General features: G+C 38.8%; 1 non-coding gene across 1 annotated transcript; it reads left to right on the forward strand.

The window, feature by feature from the left end:
- The first annotated feature begins 2093 nt into the window (after positions 1–2093).
- On the forward strand, positions 2094–2201 carry LOC130938030 (small nucleolar RNA R71). Its single transcript, XR_009069213.1, has one exon. It is a non-coding gene; the product is annotated as a small nucleolar RNA R71 (small nucleolar RNA).
- Positions 2202–6725: the final 4524 nt, after the last annotated feature.

Genomic DNA, 6725 nt, shown 5'->3' on the forward strand with positions numbered 1-6725 from the left:
CACGTTCATGGATTGAGGAAGGTGATGAGTGTCACGGATCATCACCTTCTTCACAATTAAGCGCAAATAAACATCTTAGATAAGAACAAGCGTGTTTGAATGGAAAACAAAGGAATTGTATTAAATCATCGAGACGCTGCAGAGCTCCTCACCCCAACAATGGAGTTTAGAGACTCATGCCGTCACAAAGTATGTAATTCAGATCTGAAAATGTCATGAGGTACAAGGAATGTCTGTAAAAGTTGTTTAAATAGTAAACTAGTAACCTAGGTTTACAGAATATGAGTAAACTAAGATAATTGGTGCAGAAATCCACTTCTGGGGCCCACTTGGTGTGTGCTGGGGCTGAGACTAAAGCTATCCACGAGTAGAGGCCTTTCTTGGCGTTAAACTTCAGGTTATGACGTGTTTTGGGCGTTCAACTCCGGATCATGACGTTTTTCTGGCGTTTAACTCCAGACAGCAGCGTGTACTTGGCGTTCAACGCCAAGTTACGTCGTCTATCTTCGCGCAAAGTATGGACTATTATATATTGCTGGAAAGCCCTGGATGTCTACTTTCCAACGCCGTTGAGAGCGCGCCAATTGGACTCCTGTAGCTCCAGAAAATTCATTTCGAGTGCAGGGAGGTCAGGATCCAACAGCATCAGCAGTCCTTTTGTCAGCCTTTTTCAGATTTTTGCTCAGCTCCCTCAATTTCAGTCAGAAAATACCTAAAATCACAGAAAAACACACAAACTCATAGTAAAGTCCAGAAATATGATTTTTTCTTAAAAACTAATAAAATTCTATTAAAAACTAATTAAAACATACTAAAATCTACATGAAATTAGCCCCAAAAAGCGTATAAAATATCCGCTCATCACCTTTCCTCTTTCTAGAGTTTCTCTGGCCTTAGGTGCCATAGATGGTTATGGAAAAACAAAAAGCAACGCTTTTACCACACCAAACTTAGAAGGTTTGCTCGTCCTCGAGCAAAAGAAGAAAGAAGAGAGTAGAAGAAGAAGAAATAGAGGAGATGGAGGGGGCTTTGTGGTTTGGCCAAGGGGTAGAAGTAGTGTTTAGGTTGTGTGAAAATGAAGGAGTGAAGAAGGGTTTATATAGGGGTGGAGAGAGGGGTAGGTTTCGGCCATTATGGGTGGGTTTGGGAGGGAAAGTGGTTTGAATTTGGATGGTGGGGTAGGTGGGGATCCTGTGGGGTCCACAGATCCTGAGGTGTCAAGGATAGCTCATCCCTGCACCAAGTGGCGTGCAAAACGCCCTTTTCTGCCAATCCTGGCGTTAAACGCCGGGCTGCTGCCCTTTTCTGGCATTAAACGCCAGTTTCTTGCCCATGTTGATGGCCTTACACTCTCCTTTTGGATTCTCTTCTGTATTGCTTGGAAGAGTACTAGAAGGGAGTTCAGTAACTTTCTTACTCAGCTGACCCACTTGTGCCTCCAAGTTTCTAATGGAGGACCTTGTTTCAGTCATGAAACTTTGAGTGGTTTTGATTAGGTCAGAGACCATGGTTGCTAAGTCAGAGTGGCTCTGCTTAGAATTCTCTGTCTATTGCTGAGAAGATGATGGAAAAGGCTTGCCATTGCTAAACCTGTTTCTTCCACCATTATTGTTGTTGAAACCTTGTTGAGGTCTCTATTGATCCTTCCATGAGAGATTTGGATGATTTCTCCATGAAGGATTATAGGTGTTTCCATAGGGTTCTCCCATGTAATTCACCTCTTCTATTGATGGGTTCTCACGATCATAAGCTTCCTCTTCAGATGAAGCGTCCTTAGTACTGCCTGGTGCAGCTTGCATTCCAGACAGACTTTGAGAAATCATATTGACTTGCTGAGTCAATATTTTGTTCTGAGCTAATATGGCATTCAGAGTATCAATCTCAAGAACTCCTTTCTTCTGATTTGTCCCATTGTTCACAGGATTCCTTTCAAAAGTGTACATGAATTGGTTATTTGCAACCATTTCAATGAGTTCTTGAGCTTCTGCAAGCGTCTTCTTTAGATGAAGAGATCCTCCAGCAGAGCTATCCAATGACTTCTTGGACAGTTCAGACAGACCATCATAGAAGATACCTATGATGCTCCATTCAGAAAGCATGTCAGAAGGACACTTTCTGATCAATTGTTTGTATCTTTCCCAAGCTTCATAGAGGGATTCACCTTCCTTCTGTCTGAAGGTTTGGACTTCCACTCTAAGCTTACTCAATTTTTGAGGTGGAAAGAACTTTGCCAAGAAGGCATTGACTAGCTTTTCCTAAGAGTTCAGGCTTTCTTTAGGTTGTGAGTCTAACCATATCCTAGCTCTGTCTCTTATAGCAAAAGGGAATAGCATAAGTCTGTAGACCTCAGGGTCAACCCCATTGGTCTTGACAGTGACACAGATTTGCAAGAATTCAGCTAAAAACTGATGAGGATCTTCCAATGGAAGTCCATGGAACTTGCAATTCTGTTGCATTAGAGAAACTAATTGAGGCTTAAGCTCAAAGTTGTTTGCTCCAATGGCAGAGATAGAGATGCTTCTCCCATAGAAGTCGGGAGTAGGTGCAGTAAAGTCACCCAGCACCTTCTTTGCATTGTTGGCATTGTTGTTGTTTTCGGCTGCCATGTCTTCTTCTTGTTTGAAGATTTCTGTTAGGTCCTCTACAGAGAGTAGTGCTTTAGCTTCTCTTAGCTTTCGCTTCAAGGCCCTTTCAGGTTCAGGGTCAGCCTCAACAAGAATGCTTTTGTCTTTGCTCCTGCTCATATGAAAGAGAAGAGAACAAGAAAGTATGGAATCCTCTATGTCACAGGATAGAGATTCCTTGAGGTGTCAGAGGAAAAGAAGAATAGAAGGAGGAGGTAGAAGAATTCGAACTTATCAAGAGAGATAGAGTTTGAATTGTGCATTTAGGAGGAGTGTTAGTCCATAAATAGAAGGATGTGAGAAGAGGGGAAGAATTTTTGAAAATAAATTAAAAGATTTTGAAGAAATTTTGAAAAATTGAAGAATGATTGTCGAAAATTAAAGTTGGGAAAGAAATAAAGTGATTTTGAAAAAGATTTTGAAATTAGAAATAAAAAAGATATGATTGAAAACTATTTTGAAAAAGATGTGACTAAAAAGATATGATTGAAAAATAATTTAAAAAGATTTGATTTTTAAAATTAATGACTTGGCTAACAAGAAATTTAAAAGATATGATTCAGACATTAAACCTTTCTAAACAGAAAAGGCAACATACTTGAAATGTTGAATCAAATCATTAATTGTTAGCAAGTATTTTTGAAAATGGAAAGAAATTGATTTTGAAAATATATGATTGAAAAGATATGATTTGAAAAAGATTTGATTATGGAAACTTGAAAAAAAAAATCTGAATTAAAACAAAATCTTCCCTCTTGTGTCATCCTTGCGTTAAACGCCCAGAATGGTATCCATTCTGGCGTTTAACGCCCAAAACTCTACCTTTTTGGGGGTTAAACGCCCAGCCAGGTACCCTGGCTGGCGTTTAAACGCCAGTTTTCCTTCCTCACTGGGCATTTTGAACGCCCAACTTTTTCTGTGTAATTCCTCTACTGTATGTTCTAAATCTTCAATTCTCTGTATTATTGACTTGAAAAGACAAAAAAAAAATTTTTTTTTGAATTTTTAATGATGAGAAATAATCAAAATGCAACTAAGATCAAATAAACAATGTATGCAAGACACCAAACTTAGAAGTTTGTATACTATTGACACTAACAAATTGAGGATGCGTATGGGAAACAACAAAACACTCAAGACAAGAGAATTTAAAGATCAAAGCAAGTAAATCATCAAGAACAACTTGAAGATTAATGAAGACACATGGATGAATTCGAAAAATGCAAGAAGAACAGAAACATGCAATTGACATTAAACTTAAAATTAGACAGTAAACTCAAACAAGAAACATAAAAATGTTTTTGATTTTAAGATTTTATAATTTTTTTGGATTTTTTGAAAATTGAGTGGGAAAGAAAATAAAGAGATTCAAAATTTTTAATAAGAATTCCAGGAATCATGCAATGTTAGTCTAAAGCTTTAGTCTAAAGAAATTAGACATGGCTAGCCAAGCTTCAGCAGTACATTACATTCAAGAGCTAAATTGATGAGAATCAATCAGCTTTGGTGATGATAAGAACATCACCTTGAAACTCTAGAATTCATTCTTAAAAATTCTGAAAAAAATACCTAATCTAAGCAACAAGATGAACCGTCAGTTGTCCAAACTCGAACAATCCCCGGCAACGGCGCCAAAAACTTGGTGCACGAAATTGTGATCATCAATGGCGCCATCAACATGGTACGCTCAATTGAAATCTCAACTCTTTATCACAACTTCGCACAACTAACCAGCAAGTGCACTAGGTCGTCCAAGTAATAAACCTTACGCGAGTAAGGGTCGATCCTACAGAGATTGTTGGTATGAAGCAAGCTATGGTCATCTTGTAAATCTCAGTCAGGTGGATTCAAATGGTTATGGAGGATGAATGATTAAAAGATAAATAAAACATAAAATAAAGATAGAGATACTTATGTAATTCATTAGTGAGAATTTCAGATAAGCGTATGGAGATGCTTTGTCCCTTCCGTCTCTCTGCTTTCCTACTGTCTTCATCCAATCCTTCTTACTCCTTTCCATGGCAAGCTGTATGTTGGCCATCACCGTTGTCAATGGCTACAGTCCTGTCCTCTCAGTGAAAATGTTCAACGCGCTCTGTCACAGCACGGCTATTCATCTGTCGGTTCTCGATCATGTCGGAATAGAATCCAGTGATTCTTTTGCATCTGTCACTAACGCCTCACAATCGCGAGTTTGAAGCTCGTCACAGTCATTCAATCCTTGAATCCTACTCGGAATACCACAGAAAAGGTTTAGACTTTCCGGATTCTCAAGAATGCCGCCATCAATTCTAGCTTATACCACGAAGATTCTGGTTAAGGAATCCAAGAGATATCCACTCAAGCCTTATTTGCATGTAGAACGGAAGTGGTTGTCAGGCACGCGTTCATAAGTTAGAATGATGATGAGCGTCACATAATCATCACATTCATCATGTTCTTGGTTGAAAATGAATATCTTAGAACAAGAATAAGCTGAATTGAATAGAAGAACAATAGTAATTGCATTAATACTCGAGGTACAACAGAGCTCCACACCTTAATCTATGGTGTGTAGAAACTCCACCGTTGAAAATACATAAGAACAAGGTCTAGGCATGGCCGAGAGGCCAGCCCCATGATCTAAGATAGCATAAGACTGATCAAAGATAGCTAACTCGATGATCTAAGAACTAGACGTCCAAAGATGAAAATACAATAGCAAAAAGTCCTATTTATAGAGAACTAGTAGCTTAGGATTTACAAAAATGAGTAAATGACGTAAAAATCCACTTCCGGGCCCACTTGGTGTGTGCTTGGGCTGAGCATTGAAGCTTTCACATGTAGAGACTTTTCTTGGAGTTAAACGCCAGCTTTTGTGCCAGTTTGGGCGTTTAACTCCCACTTCTGTGCCAGTTCCGGCGTTTAACGCCGGGCAGTCTTGAGCTGATTTGGAACGCCGGTTTGGGCCATCAAATCTCAGGCAAAGTGTGGACTATTATACATTGCTGGAAAGCCCAGGATGTCTACTTTCCAACGCAATTAAGAGCGCGCGAATTGGGCTTCTGTAGCTCCAGAATGAGTGCAGGGAGGTCAGAATCCAACAGCATCTGTAGTCCTTTTCAGCCTCTGAATCAGATTTTTGCTCAGGTCCCTCAATTTCAGCCAGAAAATACCTGAAATCACAGAAAAACACACAAACTCATAGTAAAGTCTAGAAAAGTGACTTTTAAATAAAAACTAATAAAAATATAATAAAAACTAACTAAAACATACTAAAAACATACTAAAAACAATGCCAAAATGTGTATAAATTATCCGCTCATCACAACACCAAACTTAAATTGTTGCTTGTCCCCAAGAAACTGAAAATCAAATAGAATAAAAAGAAGAGAATATACAATGAATTCCAAAAATATCCATGAAGATCAGTATTAATTAGATGAGCGGGGCTTTTAGCTTTTTGCCTCTGAACAGTTTTGGCATCTCACTTTATCCTTTGAAATTCAGAATGATTGGCTTCTATAGGAAATCAGAATCCGGATAGTGTTATTGATTCTCTTAGTTAAGTATGATGATTCTTGAACACAGCTACTTTATGAGTCTTGGCCGTGGCCCAAAGCACTCTATTTTCCAGTATTACTACCGGATACATCCATGCCACAGACACATAACTGGGTGAACCTTTTCAGATTGCGACTCAGCTTTGCTAGAGTCCCCAATTAGAGGTGTCCAGGGTTCTTAAGCATACTCTTTTTGCTTCGGATTACGACTTTAACCGCTCAGTCTCAAGTTTTCACTTGACACCTTCACGCCACAAGCACATGGTTAGGGACAGCTTGGTTTAGCCGCTTAGGCCATGATACTATTCCTATGGGCCCTCCTATCCACTGATGCTCAAAGCTTTGGATCCTTTTATTTTTACCCTTGCCTTTTGGTTTAAAGGGCTATTGGCTTTTTCTGCTTGCTCTTTTTTTTTTAATTCACTGCTTTTTCTTGCTTCAAGAATCATTTTTATGATTTTTCAGATCCTCAGTAACATGTCTCCTTTTTCATCATTCTTTCAAGAGCCAACAATTTTAACATTCATGAACAACAAATTCAAAAGACATATGCACTGTT

Source organism: Arachis stenosperma, chromosome 6 (assembly GCF_014773155.1).
Source record: "Arachis stenosperma cultivar V10309 chromosome 6, arast.V10309.gnm1.PFL2, whole genome shotgun sequence".
NCBI lineage: Eukaryota > Viridiplantae > Streptophyta > Magnoliopsida > Fabales > Fabaceae > Arachis > Arachis stenosperma.